The sequence below is a fragment of the Anser anser genome (assembly GCF_964211835.1).
Source record: "Anser anser genome assembly, chromosome: 2".
NCBI classification, from domain to species: Eukaryota; Metazoa; Chordata; class Aves; order Anseriformes; family Anatidae; genus Anser; species Anser anser.
In genome coordinates, this window is record NC_139721.1 from 111,938,557 (window position 1) to 111,954,361 (window position 15,805).

A 15,805-nucleotide genomic window follows, 5' to 3' on the forward strand; every position below is an offset into this window, starting at 1 on the left:
GATTACTGGAATTGACCAGTTTAAGGGCAATTTGCTAACTGTTTAAAAACAAAACTGGTCTTTTTGGGTCCTACTGTGATTTAGAAAGGGAGGAGCTCTAGACCACTTTTTTTTTTTTTAAATATAAATAATAATATAAAAAGTTTCCTAGCTGAAAACATTATTCAAACCCCACATGATGTGGGACTTGGGGAATTAACAGTATGATTCAGGCATACAATTTTCACAGTCACTCCCACTCGTGAGAATTTTCCTTAAGGTATAAAACTTCTTTCCTGCACTTGGTCAAAAAAACAAGACAAACCCTCCTTTCCTTTTTTCCTTTTTTATTTTTCAACTGGAAGGTAAGAAAACTGAACCTAATAAACCTGACATCGAGCTCTGGCACACGCTGTAGTCCAGTATAACCTTAGGATGCAAGCAGCGTGACTTGAGCAGGCATTTGCAGTGCTCCTCCCTGTGAGCTCAGCTGATGTGTTGTCTGATCACTCCTTCCCTGTCCTCTTCTCTATTCCATATGGAGACATGTGCCAGCAGCTGAAAGCAGGGGCTGAAGGGTGTTTCAAAGTGTTCATTTTTTATTTTTTATTAGGGAGTGGGACAGAGGGCACTGAGAGCTGCCGTTTGTATTAGCTTGCATCTATGTTACAGCAAGGGCACTGGCTGTGCTCTGCTCCTGAGTAATAGGAAGTTGTGATCTTGCTGCCCTGCTGCTCTCTTGATGTAACCCTGGTTTTGTTTTCCCGTAAAGGGAAGAAAAATTGTCATACAAGTTTCATTGAATCTCTATTCAGCAAGAATTAAACATGCTCAGAATGGAAAAATTCTCAAGATGTCCACAGAGTCAGTTCATGGTGCATTCGTTTCATTGCTCCTTCCCCTGCCATTCCCCCTATCAAAGCCAACCAAACAAATGGACTCAAAATACATCTTTTCACTTATGTTGGAAATAAAGCAAGTTAGTAAGACTTGGTGCCTCTCCGTACTGCAGCTTACTTCAAATGCACATGTATTTTCTTGCTTTCTCCCTCTTGGGACTGCTTTCCTTGGTGGTCCTCCTGCCAATTTGATTTATCGATTCCTCTGACATCATCTTTACATCTATTTTCTGATTATTTTTTTTTCACTTTGGCCATTCTTTCTTAATGCATATCAACTTCTTTATCCATTTACTTGGTCCCTCTTTTGCTTCTTGGATTGGTAAAGTCTTTTTGCTTGCTAGTCCCCAGTTGAATCAAGTAGTACTTGGGGATATATATATATATATTTCATATTTTTTCATATTTTATTTTATTTTAGTCATTTTTTCTTCTCTGCTACCATTTTGGTCAATGTTTATGACCTGTCTCTCCTCCATTTTAGTTCAGAGTCTCTAGAGGCTTATAAAATTCACCTGAGTTCATTTGATTGATTGTTTCAAGCTTCCCTGCTGTTCTGATCCTATCTCACAGCTGCTCTTACTGTGTCTTCAGTTTGGAGGTAATCACTAAAATTCCCTCCCAGAGTAAGTTTACTAAATACCTTGTAGGATTTTCCCTTGGACTGGCACAGTTGTAGACAACTAGATCCAGAGCTGCATTATTTGTCTTATTTTAAAGACAAATCCAGCCTGATAGGATGATCAGTCTGGCTGCTTGCAATATGCTGCCTTTCACCTCCTTCCTGATTCCCCTTTTGTTGTGCCATATGCTGCCAACATCCTTGGCACTTTTGTAGCTGTCTCTCCTCCCTTTCCTCCAGGTGATGTTTCGTCAGTGTTTAAATCCACATCCACTTACATTTTTATTACACACAGGGATGGAAATTCTGTCCAACAGTTCCTTTAAATTCTCCACCTTCCTTTTGTTTTGTCTTAAATATATTCAAGGGAGAAACAGGAGGAGGGATGGAAAAGGAAGGGTTCGGTCTAGACTTCCAAAGTAATTTCCCTTTCCCTAAAGAACACAGCTCATTTCCTTCCAGAGGGGCATGGCTGGGAAGTTGCACATTTCTTCTCAGCACTGACTTTCCGAAATTTGTTGAGTCAAAGCACAGCTACTATGAGTGGTCCGAAGGACCATAAAAATGAGAGTGTGACTCTTCTCCCCTCTCTTGCTGCTGAGCAGCAGAATAAGAAGAGATTAATGAGGAAAGGGGAGCAGCCACAGGGTGGAAGTGTTGAAAGAAAATAGACTAATATCCGTAGACACACCTGCATTTGGGGTGTTGCTGCACTGTGGGGCCTCACAGGGTTTGTTTTTGCCATAAATGTCTCAAGGACAGAAAACTGAGCAATGTGGAAGCTGATGATTTGCCTGAGGGTTAATTACAAGGCTTTTCCTTTGCAAAAAAAGCATTAGTTTATGGCTGTACTTCAACTCTTCATACATTGCACTTAGTCAAAGACAGGGGAGATTTTTTCTTTAAAGTACATTTATATTAGCTGGTTTTGAGCAAAAAGCTCCATTTAACACTGATGCATCAACTCTTGCAAGGTTTCTGTGTTTACTTAAATCAAATTAAATTGCATTGTCAAATTAAAAATGAGTAGTATAGTCATAACCAAGCAGTTTTCCTCAGATTTCCTCATGATTTCAAGATACTCTCAGTTTAAACTTTTCAGGTAATTTAAGCTCAGTCTGGCTGGAAAGAAGATGCTTAAAAAAAAAATCACCCAAAAAAGCAAGTTATGAGATCATAGTCTGTCTGCTCCATGGAGTTTCTAATTTATTAATGTTAGTTGCTTCCTTATGTGTTTGTTTACTTAAGAGATGAGATTTTTTCTGTGTGGAGACGTGGACAGGAAGATGAGCTGGAATCTGACTGTGTCCTTGGTTTTAGATAATTATTTCATCCATTCAGTTTGTCTTTTGCTTAGCAAGGCAAAGCTACATGGTGTTTATTGTCCTGCCACCAGTAATTACAGTTTCATGCCTGAATAATTTATTATTATTTCTGAGTCTGAAGAAGCTAGTAACTGATTTCATGTGTTAATTGTCAGAAAATACACAATGAAACTTTAGAGGAGTGTCTCAAAACTACTAGCTATTATGTTTACAGAGATGCTTGAGTTAGTCAATCTTTTGTTTAGTAGAGAATTGATAAGGGAGCTGCCTTTACATTTCATCTCAAACCAAAAAAAAAAAAAAAAAAAGTAAGTGCAACAAATTCTATAGGTATAGGTATATTATAGCTTTAAAAATCTCCTGCTTCTCAGACCCTATGCCTTGAATTCCCTACTGCAGAAAACCCTTCTGCTGTTAGGCACAAAGTGAAATATCATGCTATTTGCTCCTCTCCATCACGATGATGTTTTTTCATGTGAAGAAAGACAACTGATTTAAGAAGAGATTATGTAGGGGCAGGCATGCCGGTGGAGGGTGATTACTACATCCACTTGCCTACTCTTCCACCAGATAGTGCCAGGCTGTTGGGCCCCAACATTTGGGAGTTGCTATCTGATGTGAGACTTTGTAAGGACAAGCAAAAGACATTGTCGTATGTAATTTATGCCCTGCTACTATGTATTATGTAATGTAAAGCCCTATTATGTCGCTTATGCTGCAAATTACAGATCTCTCTCTTTTGATGGGTAGGGAAGCTTCTCACTTGCTTCAGCTGAATTGCAGGTGGCCAGACTGGCACAGAGGGATACAACTTTTCCTTTTGCAGGGGTACAACCGGAGTGAATAGAAGTGTAGCTGGTGGTGAAGGCCTGGAGTTAGTTAAATTGTTATAATCCACCCAGCTGCATCCAACTGGTAGGCTTGAGTTTTCAGCTGCTGTGTGTCTGGCAGGGAGACCTCTGCTCTGTTAAAGGGAACTCTGACAGCACCAGACATTCAAGATGAAATGGAGGTGGTGAAAAAAGATGGCTATGATGTTTCTATTGATATGATCTACCGCTGCGTGATCACTGTGGGCAATTTTTCTTCCTGAACCACTGAACTGTGCTGCTCAGTGTAGTTTGGATTCTCTTTTTGGCCTGTTCTGCTGCCTATAGTAGGTGCTAAAGCTGCATCTTGTAAATCAGGTGAGGGCTAGAGGTAAAGGAGCACAACAAATACAAATGATTTAGAAAATGCTACTTTTGTAGACGTGAGCATGGCATTACCAGAGGCTCTTAATAAACAAATCAATGTGTCAAGGAGAGAAACTGCAATGCTAGACAACATTTTTACCCTGCCAAGAAAAGACAGGGTAGCGTCTCTTGTTTTCTGGTAATTTTCATCATTTTACAGATATGTACTCTAATGGCACTGGAGTGAGCAGGGGGAGATTTTGGGGGATAAATTGATGTTGTGAGTGTTTTTGGTCATGTAATTGCTCAGTCTGTCAGGAAGTAGGGCAGTTCCAAAGAAAAAAAACACAGTTGTGTTCAAGGAAAGCCAGGATAGAAGGCAGTACTATGCTAAACACTGAACGAGGCAGATCAACATAGAGGCAAAGGTGGAAGTTAAAAGAAAGAAAAACAAGAAATGTATCTAGTTTTGTTGCCCTTCATCTGGTAGGACTGCAGAGCACCAGCTATGTCTGAGGGATTGTCAATGTCTTTGTAACTGCTTCACAAAATTCCTGAGGTCTTAGGTTGGTGAAATGAGGACAATAAGTGTTTTGAATTACAGGGATAAAAAGTATTATATAAAGATCGAGTTTTATCATTGTTAATAATAATATGATTATTATTTTCACCCTAATTTTTACACAAGATGTAATTACTGTTTTTCTGTGGACGGGGTAAGATGCATAAAGATGCAAAAATATTTTTCTGTAAGTGTTGTTCAGAGGCAACTGGTAAAGATTTAGAGTACTTTGCTTTATTCTGGTATGTAATATACCCTGTAGCAGTACAGTCCCTTCAGATCAATGTATTTTATCAGGAGTTGCTTAATATTTCCAGAGTCAACAACTAAACCACACATTTGAAGAGGAAACCAGCATTTACTTTCTGTTTTGGGATTTCTCATATTTTGCAAAACAAGATAGAAGAGGCTAGATTTAATTTAGCATCCACATCTGAAGATCCACGCATCTTGCACTTAACTGAAGTTGTTCAAAGAAAGCAGATAAGAGTTACATTTTCTACTCTTAGCATCGCATCTGCATTACTGTTGTTGTAGCTGACAGTTACGCAGAAGGTACGTAAGAATGTGGGGCCAATCCCTTTGGATCAGTTTTGTGTGTTTGTACCAGGAGTACTCGGGTCTGTCTCTATCTAGTAATGTCTTACATGTAAAGCGTCTCCTTTACAATTTTGTTGGCTAACATAAAATGCATTTATACCAAAAACTTACGTATACTTTTAGCAATGTGTAGATTTGGAAAAAAAAAATCTGGTAGCTTGCTTGCTTAGTGAACAGCCTTTGATCACAGTCTCTAATCTCAGAACTGGTTCCAGGCCTCACCTGCCTTCATTCAGTGCTGAGGCTGAGCTCAAAGTTGCTCAGACAGATAATGGTGATGCTGAGTGGAACTGGGAAATGTGTATGGATACTGGGTCTGGCTGGGATGGAGTTACCTTTCCCTGCAGCAGCCCATACAGTGCTGTGCTCTGCACTTGTAGCTAGAATAGCACTGGTATCACACCAGTGTTGTGTCTATAGCTGAGCAGTGCTGGCACAGCATCAGGACTCCCTTCAACCCCCCAGAACCAGCAGGCTGGGGGTGGGCAAAAGACAAGGAAGGAACATCACCAGGGCAGCTGACCTAAACCAACCAAAGGGATATTCCATGCCATATGATGTCACACTCAGCAATAAAAGGTGGAAAAAGGAAGAAGGGGGGAGGGGTGGGCTCTCGTGAAAACGTCTGCACTCCCAAACAGCGGCTATGTGCATTGAAGCCCTGCTTCAAGGATGTGGTCAAGCATCGCTCATTTGTGGGAAGTAGAGAGGAATTTCTTTCCTCTGCACTTCCACACAGCCTTTGCTTGTTGCTTTTTTTTGTTTTGTTGTTTGTTTTTTTTTGTTTGTTTTTTCCCTTTTCCCCTTTCATTTTTTTCCCTTTAGTTAAATTATTTAATTATTAATAATTTTTCCTTAATGATTATTTTTTCCTTTAATTAAATTATCCTTATCTCAACCCATGAATTGTTTCTTTCCTTTTCTTCTTTCTTTCCTCTTCTGAGAAGGGGGAGTGAGAGAACAGTTGTGGTAGAGTTCAGCTGCCTAGCAAGGTAAAACCACCACAGTATGTAAATGTTACTTTTGCCTGACATTTTTTTTTTCTTTTGTGCAAATACAATGAAAAAATGTCATCATTAAACTGGTAAGAAGCAGGCAGAATGACATGTTGCACCACGGACAGAAAGCGTTTTCAATGTGAGAGAAATCTTGGAGTTTTCTAAACATTTACAAGAGCAAGGCTTTCTTCCTGAAATGTCAAGAAGTAGATGAAGACTTCCTGGGCTGTGGATTGGCTTGACTCTTGCTAACTTCATCTAAGCTTTTAATAGATGCTACAGAAATAACTGTGATGGGAGAAGCGTAACTCTTCTCAGAAAGAAGCTTTCTGAGATGTGGGACTGTCTGCTTTGTGTCACCACGGTAGCACTGCTAAAGCAGCTCAGAGTGAATCCCTCTATCAAAAATGTCTAAAATGGGTTAAGGCTGAAGAATGAAGGCACCTCTCCTTCCCACATCACTAAATTCTCCTTTTCCTTTTTCCTACCCCACCACACTTTATATCAGAAACATTACTGGCTATACATCTGGGAAATTAGCAGAATGTTTGTTTTGCTTCTTTTCAAAGTGTTTTCATGGTTTTAGGTGAGTGTTTGACTTATGTTCATTGGCCCTTGCACAAGAGACTGTGAAAGCTATTTCCTTTTCCCTTAATTAGAGCATACAGAATATCAGGTTTCGGAGCAGTGAATTTCCTCTCAGGAGATAGGTGAGCATATGTGGTAGAAGTGGTTGTTTTTGTAGGCTTGGGAAGTTGGTCCTTCTGAACTTTCCAGGTACTTTTTTAAACCAAACTTTTATTTTTATACAGACAGAAGTGCAGTTATTTATTTATTTATTAAATAGACAAGTGGAGAGTTAGGAATGTTTGAGTGAATTTCTAGGAAGGTGGTAACAGGAATATGATAGCAAACATGGCGAAGGCAATGGGCCAACATAGTTTTGTGTGTAACTTGATTTGAGACAACAGAACTCCACCAGCCCTCTGTTTTTGTACTGGTGGTATTTACATGCATGACTTATTTGCAGCACTGGTGAGTGAGGGAAGAAAGAGAAAAAGGGGAGAGATGCTTCCTTCTCTTTTGCTTGCATCCTGGTTTTTAAGGTCATGTATTTTCATATCTGCTGGTTTGTCTGTGTGGGTGGGCAGGTATGAGTCTCAGTCTGTCTTCGTCTGTCTTCTCCTTGTGCAGTGTCAGAGGGAAGTTCAGGTTGGTACGCTGCTGGGGCCAACCCACATCCTTCGCCCACGCGGCTCTGTGAGGCAGTTACACACATCAATCAGGGAAAACCCTCAGCTCCGCGCACCGTTGGAGCAGGTGGGTGAGCTCACGGAGACATCAGGTGATTGCTCCATTGTCACGGGCAGCCACCAGTGTCTGGCACCTTGTCTGCTTGCAGCAGGTCTACCTCTCAAAATAAATGGTTGCCTTTGATACAAAACATAGAGCTCCAACACTTGTACCACCAGTACCTATCCCATTCAGATAATGACAGGACAAGGGGGAATGGTTTTAAACTAGAAGAGGGGAGATTTAGATTAGAGATTAGGAGGAAATTCTTGACTCAGAGGGTGGTGAGGCACTGGAGCAGGTTGCCAGAGAGGTTGTGGATGCCCCATCCCTAGAGATGTTCAAGGCTGGGTTGGATGGGGCCCTGGGCAACCTGATCTAGTGGGTGACCTAGGGAGGTTGGAACTAGATGATCTTCAAGGTCCCTTCCAACTCAAACTGTTCTATGATTCTATGCTGCAGACAGCCACAGTTCAGAAAAGATACATTTTGTGTTGATTATGCAGACTGACTACTGCTTTCGTGTGCATTTAGCCCAGAATAAATACACACTCCCCCCTACCCAGCCTCCTAGTTTTTGTTATCTAGTTTGTAATATACCAACACCTAGTTGTATATAAATTAACTGAATGAAGTAGAAACAATCTGTGCTTCCTGAAGTGGAGCTGTTGACTTTTTCCAAGTCCTATCTACTCAGACTTTGCTACACGGTGTGAGGAAAAATCTGTTCCTCTGTGCCCAGGTAAGTGTGGAAGGGCATCACTAACTTAATTTGTCCTTGGGAATTCAGTAGAGTGGCTCTGGGTTGTGTCAGTATATTTGAGGGAAGAATTTGGTGTCATTTTTTGGCCCTTCAAATAGTCCTTATTTAGGTAAATTAATGGAGTATATTGGAACAAATTGTGCTTGGGACTGAGGCAACTGGACAGAGGAGGTGATTCAAAGGTGGTTGAGGCAGTGGGTGCCTTCACTCTTGAGCATGCTCTTAGTTGGCAGAGAGGTGTTTCCACCATTTTGTGTGTTTGGGGGTTTTGGAATTTTAATATCTCAGAAGAATGCATTTCAGAGTATCATCTAATATGCCTATAGCATTCTAATTTTCAGTGCCTTGGGGACTGGACACATCTGCACCATCCTTCCAGTTGCAATCCCAGTGTTGCTTATGCACAAGTACATGAAGAAACTTAGTGTCAGCGATGGCAAAAAATGCTGCTTAAGGTTTATCCTTCTAAATGAAATGGTTTATCCAACTATTTTATTTTTGCATGTAAGCTATATACAGCAAATTCTTTAAGAAAGAGTGGTATTAATCATTATAGAAAGCCTTTACAGAAGAAAAAAACACTGCATTTTTATCAGCTAAAATACAGTAGCCTTCCTGAATCAGTGTATTCACAGACATGTAAAAATTACATGTCTGTGAATTTAGCCTAGCTGGGAATAAATTCCCCTTATATTGCCATGCCAACAGTGTTCATGCTGCTCCATTTCACCTACAGATAATGACAGATAGATGCCTAGACCCAGGAAAGGAGTCAGCTTCAGTTCTGCTTTGCATGGTTCTTAGATACAGTAGATCAATTTTAACTACTACAAGACATTTCTGTGTTGGAAACACTAATATTTAATTTAATTAATTTATTTATTCATTATGTATTATCACACACAGAGCATGCCAAATTGTGTGTGTGAAGGAAGTGAAGATGGGAAAGAGAGGTGTGGTGGTTTTGTTTTCTTGTAATTAAAGGTAATGACTTATCAAGTATACAATAGAATATTGCCATGAGTGTTAGCTCACATAGATAATGAGACCATCTGCAAGTACATTATGTAACTTTTTGCTGGTGCAAGTTCCACGAAAGGGATGTGAATCTTCATGCTCTATGATGTCAACTTTGCACCAACTGAACAGTTGAGAAGAGTCATCCTGTACGGAGAAATGTTGTCTTCCCCCATGATTTTTTTTTTTTTTAAAGAAGTTTCTATTAATACCTTCTCTTGAAAACAAACTCCTAGACCAGCAGGTTTGGTGTTTTTTCGTTTGTTTGGTTTTTTTTCATCTTCTGCTCCCCCCCTTGCCCCTCTCCCTCCCCCTTTTTTTTCCCCAACAGAAGTTGGTCCCTGCCTTGTTTCTCACTCTGGAGCCACAGGTGTAGTGGTGGTCCTACTTTAAGGTGTAGGAACTGCTTTCCATGCACTTGGATAATGTTGCTCTGATGCTGATCTGCAGGCTGAAGCACAGGAGAATAGCCATGTGATGGTCACAGGGGTCACAGCACACTTGGCTTTACCAGCGCTGTTTTGTTACTATATCACACAAACGAACTTGCTCTCCTAATCAAGTTTTCACACAGTGAGGGTGGAACAGGCTGGTACAGATGGTGGGAGAACTGAAGAGGGTGGAGGGAGGAGGGAAAGAAAAACAGAAAAATATTTGTCAGGGTTGATAGTGTTAGTGAAAACACAGAGAAAGAAAAGAGAAAATGTTTGGAGAGCAAAGAGTGACCTGACAAATGTGACCTCTGTTTTTCCGAAGGGTCTCTGACTTTGAAACCAAAACTGGCTTTAATAGTCACCAGGTGCCATCAAGGGTGTTTTGATTCCCTTTAAGGAAGGGAATTAGTCTTATAGTTTCAGCATCTGCACTTCAGTGAACTTCAGTGACAGGGTGTATTCTTGTTCAGATCATAACCCTTGAGGTACAAAGGCCATGAGCAGTTCAATAATTAGTTCTGTTGCTTCCGCAGGAGGTGAAGTACACGGACCTGTACTTCACACAGGTTTTGCCACAGTAGCCTTTACAGCTTCGTCCCTTTTCAAATACGGTCTACCTGAACATCTCTGAACAGCCAGCAAGAACAATGTGCAGCACAGAACCAATGCTGGCAGTAAGATTATTCCTCATGCTGAAATAATTCTTTAAAGTTCAGTATTTTGTCAGCTGAGATTATAGTTCAATTTCCTGGAAGAAGCAAGATCCTATTTTGTTCAAGATAATGGATCTTTGTCTCCTGTTGTTATATAGGCAAATTGTTGTTACTTATCATCCTCTTTCTGGCTGCTTCCTCTCTGTGGGTAATTGTGCCTTTGATATTACCAAAATATCTCAGCCTTGCCTGTGACCTGTATTGCATACAGATTTTAGCTCTTCAGGTGATTGTCTTGTCTTGCAGAAGGCAGATTTATAGGAATATTGCATATTGTCAGCTGGAAGAAACAACAACCTGATGGGTGGATCTTTGCACCCCCCACCCCTCCTCCAAGAGGCCCAAGAGCCAACCATTCCCAAAATATTTCCTTCCCCTCATGAGACATGAGAAATGCAAGCAGCTCATCTAATCCCTAGGTGTAGTGGCCTAAGGGACTGTGTTGCTGCATGGAGGAAGGGAGGCCAGGCAACGCACCCTTGACTGAAGCTTTTTTGGGGGAACACCTAAGGCTATCCAAGGTCTGGCTCATGGCCACTGAAGTGGTGGTCACTGGAGTAGAGGAGTGGGCAAGATGTTCTTCAGAGTCTATGTCCAACACCGACTCCGTAATATCCATGGTTGTCTCAGATTCAGTGCTGTAGTAGCATGGATGTAGTAAATGGATGTTTTAAGAACAGAGTAAAATAACATTTCTAATGCCTCCGGCTGTGTTACAGGATTGTGTAGGTCCAGAAAGGCAACAGGATGACTGCTCTTGCAGGAAGTAGGAGACTTCCTGCACCCAGTATTTGTTCTATGGTCACCTCCTGCACTCAATTATCTGTTCATTTAAAAAGTTTATGATCAGAGCAATTAAAGCAAGAGATTTAGGATACTGTTGTGCACTTTGCCAAAGATACAAGACAGCAATCCCTTACTGAACTGAACATGATGATATTGTTTTTTTATGCAATTAATATGCAATTAATAATCACATTTAGTATTGTGGCACAAAATACATCTTGTATTTAACTTTGTGTAGAAGTGTTCAGTTTATTCTTTAGTAGTGTTTCTTATTTAAATTGGAAAATGACTGCATAAAGTTGCAGGGAATAATGATATTTTCAACCAGGGGAAGCACTTTAATAATCAATAAATAATGACAAAAAAGTTGAAGCATATTGCCTTTTCTTTTTCAGTCCAACTTGAGGATTGTGTACTATAAAGGTGTATACACAAATAAATGTTTGTCCCTATGTCCCTAAAATAACTTAGGCAGACGTGTTGAAGTACAATTCAGTTTTAATGGCTAAAAGATTAGAAAGGAAATGTCCAGAGACAGACAAGGAGCATAGTAATAAGAATGTACTTTTATGAGTTTAAAATAGAGTATTAGAAGCATATGCCTATAAAACAGAGTTATGGTGCTTATATGTAGATATATAAGTATGTACTATGTAAGTACTTGTATAAGTATTACTCGGGAGATTGAAGTGTATTGAAAACCAGAAAATCTCAAAAAGCCTTTTAAATGAATTGTTGAAGTCCTCTGAGAGGATTTCAGAATAAAGGTATCTGAATGCGTTTACATGTGTAGGGAAACCTGAGTGCGTATGGACATTGCTGGGCTGTGGTTTAATTTCATGTAATATTATCATGTAGCTAAGCCTGTGTTATTGTGAAGTGCAAGTTGTCTTGGATAGTGCCTTCCAAATGAATTCAGAGCCCTTATTAGAATAAGGACACTTCTGTAGAACATGGGCCTTGTTCAAGTGCGCTGAGTGATTTTAAGGATACTTCAGTGTTTGGAACGGGGTAATGGTGCCTGGAGGAAAGTGTTTCAACATTGATTTGAATGGTTAAGAACAACCAGTCCCTCTTGGAAATAATATTGGCACGATTATTATTATTACTATTACTTAATTTTCATTGTTCTTCATGTAGTTAAAATAGTACTTCAATATTTCTGAAGTCTTCTTTAGTTTGTGTTCAGCAGCAAATTCTGGAAAGTTCATGAGCAGCTGCAAAAAAATAACTGAAAAGTAGTAATTCAAAAGGAAGCTGCTTCAATACTCACAGCTGAAAAGTTCTGTTGCACTCACAAATTTAACCTTTATCTTCGCTTCCCCATAGCATAACTCTGAGTATATTGTGTAAGGAACAGCATCTGATACAATCGTTACTACCTTTCCTTCTTTTTCCCAAAAATAAAATAATCTTCTTGTTGCTGTAGAAAGTAAAAAAAAAATAATAATAATAATAAAAAATCTGCGGAGTTCCAAGCAAAGGAAAATTGTTTCCACCAAGGTAAATCTGGAAAAAAATGTGAGGTAATTCTGTAGAAAACAATTTGAAGTTTTCTCAAGAATACAAATAATGACAAATAATTCCAATATATATATTCTTTTGAAATTTCAGCTGTGCTTCTAGTTTTCAATTGTACCTGTTATTGATGATGAATGCCTGTATGTATGAGCAAACAGACAAGTGCTTACTCTTAAGATGCCCTGAAGTTAGCATTCTGGATGTATTTTGCCTGATTGTTTTTATTTTACTGCTCTTGCAAATCACAGAGTAGTTACAAGTCAGCCTACAAGGTTATGAGTACTAAAATGTGCCACTAAGTTCAAGGGTTTAAAAACCCATAGTTTCGTGTATTTTTTTTTCTCTGTCATAAAGTGGATATTAATTGTCTGCAAGTGCTACTGTAGGTCGAGTTTGTATCATCAGTTATTTTGTGTCTTTGAGATGTTTTGAATATCACATACATATATCTGATATATGTATGTTTGAAGATGTTTATGGTGGTTTTCTGTGCATGTTTCTGATACAAAAATATACTTTACAAACAACAGTTCTTTCTCTTGTTGTCCACAAATGAAAAATAAAATGGAAGAGAATGCTTATCATTGTTATTTCTCAAATCTGTCATGTTTACCCTGTGCCTATTCATTCGTTTTAGCTATTCACCGATGGTGGTGACCTGTTCTCTGGGCAGTAATTTAAGTTACAGTCTCAAGTTAGAAAAAGAAGATACTGGGCTAGATGTAATTAAACTTCAAAATCTGAAGCAGGTGTTAATTTTAGTGGCTCCTTCCATTGAAAAATCCTTAAAAATTAGTGGGATGTCAAGATACACAGAAGTGAAAATGCATTTGATGACCCTGGGGACAAGAGAAGATAGGCCTGGTACTGCCTAGCTTGTACTTTGGTTAAAACACAGACAAGTGATGTGGGACATGACAAGGCTCTCAGGGAGATGTCTGTGTTGTAATTGCTATGTTCTGGGTTCAGCTGCTTAAAAAACTAAATCTGAAGCTCCTTTGGATCATTCTTTAAAAAAAAAAAGAAAGTGTTGGTAATTAAGCCCAGGGTGATTTTTTGTTGTTATTATTTTTTTTTATAAACTAAATCGTCAACCTGTGAGTTCGTAAGGGGATGAAGTGTTGGATAGTGAAATGCTGGCATATCTTTGGCTAGAGCATGCTGGTGGGAATAGCGGTAATAATGCTGTAATATGCCAGTTGAAGAAGAGGTAGAGTAGATGTGAAGAAGAGGTAGAGTAGTACAGCAGTACATCTGCTGACAATCTTTCTTTTTAATTTGGAGCCACCTGAAGGCAGTAACTAGCTGAATAATAACCCAATCCCCATATGGTTTCCGTTCTTTCAGAGTAATAGTATGCAAAAAAAAAAAAAAAAAAAAAACCACACCACAGTCTATCTTTAGCTCTGGCTTCTGTTCGCCTCTTTGTGAGCCTGAGAACGTTTCCTGTCTGCTTGGTGATGGGAAATGTAACCAAAACAGACCTAGGTGAGTGACATGTCTCATGCCTAGATTTCTGCTTTGGGTTTTCTGTACCACCTTAGAGATGTTACAATGTGCAGGAAGGAGGAACGAGACAGGAGAGAAAGAGCAGGGGATCTTTAGCATGATCTGCAGCTAACTCATAGCTGTAATAGTTTATCTTGTTGGCTCCTCAGCATATATTGTATTGTATTTAGAATGTATTTCTCAATTATAATTCTTTATTCTAGTACTGCAAAGAGCAGGTGAATGCTGTCCTTAAAAATGCATGCAGTTTTCTGAGTGGCACATTTGGAAGTAAGGAGTTTTGCTTTGGTCTAGAATTGATACAGAAACTTTGTACTTACATATATATATATATACATATTTAATTTCTGCTTCAGTATCTCCCCATACTTTCTTTCCTGTTTGTGTTCTCTTATTTCCTGTCTAAATTGTAGACATGAAGGAACAAGGATTTTGGCTGAAAAGGGCTTTGCTTTTGGGGGATAATCTATTGCTGTTTTAAGTAAGGTCAGAAGTTCACAAGGGTGTTGCCGAAACTTTATATTGTATAAAATGTGGCTTCAGGGAAAAATAAAAAATAAAAAAAATCAGCGGTCCTCAGCACCCTGAGATCTTGAGATGCACAGCACCAGGAAGAAATGCCCATTCTGCTTGTTTTTCTAAGTAGGTTTTGTGCCAGATTACAGCCCTTGCCCTGCCTATGTTAAAATAGGATTTGTGGTGCAAATTCACCCATCATGCAAGGGACAACGTGACAAAAGGAGGACTAGTGCATTATGGAACAACAGACCGAGAATTTGTACTTAGACTGTGTTTAGAATTGATATTGCTCTAAATCATTGTAAACACAGGTTAGGACGACAGATTAGGAAGCAATGTCAATATTGGCATCTTTACTAGTATTTGTTGCCCTGCTGAACTACCTTAATTGCTTTACTAAGAGAATATGAAGACAAGCAACTTTTTCGGAAGAATTTGGGAAGGAAAGTCAAGTCACTTTTTTTGGCCTGTCCAAACAGATATCTGTGTACTTATTGGAGACAGGAATTCAAGGTTACAGATTTGACAGCATGTGGGTACCAAGCATTTAGACCTGTATTTCTGTGAGAAGTTGTACTGATTTTTTTTTTTTCTTATTTGGAAAAATGTGAATTCCTGACACATACTTCACTGCCCATTGTCCACTCCTTTAACAACTGTAAGAAATAAAGTTTAGGATGTTCTTTTTGTACTTTTTGGCATTTCTATTTTTGACTTGCTGCATGTTCTTGTTCAGTGGAGCATGGGGAGACGCAATAGTACAGTAAAGCTTTGGCTTCTGACTTGGTCATCAGGGAAAAAGGTGCACTGTATGTGAACGTGTTCTTGATACGCCAATCCATGTACAAATACAGCTTGGAACTCCTGAGTGCTGAACACTGCTTTAGGGTCCTAAAAGTTAACTTTCCTGTCCCACAATGGGATTTTAGGCTCTGCAGAAGTCCATTACTTGTCCCTACACAGGCATGAACAACAACTCACAAGTTTCTACAATGTTGTGAGAGCTAAGGTGTTTAATTTGCATGTATGTGTATATGTTTATCTACCCATAATTATTTTTAAATGGGAAGGGCATAGACTTGGTTTTGTG

At 39.3% G+C, this 15,805-nt stretch overlaps 1 protein-coding gene across 18 annotated transcripts in view; it reads left to right on the top strand.

The window, feature by feature from the left end:
* Positions 1-15,805, top strand: part of LOC310895664 (uncharacterized protein) — a 287,632-nt gene that overhangs the window by 200,075 nt on the left and 71,752 nt on the right. The window lies entirely within an intron of this gene.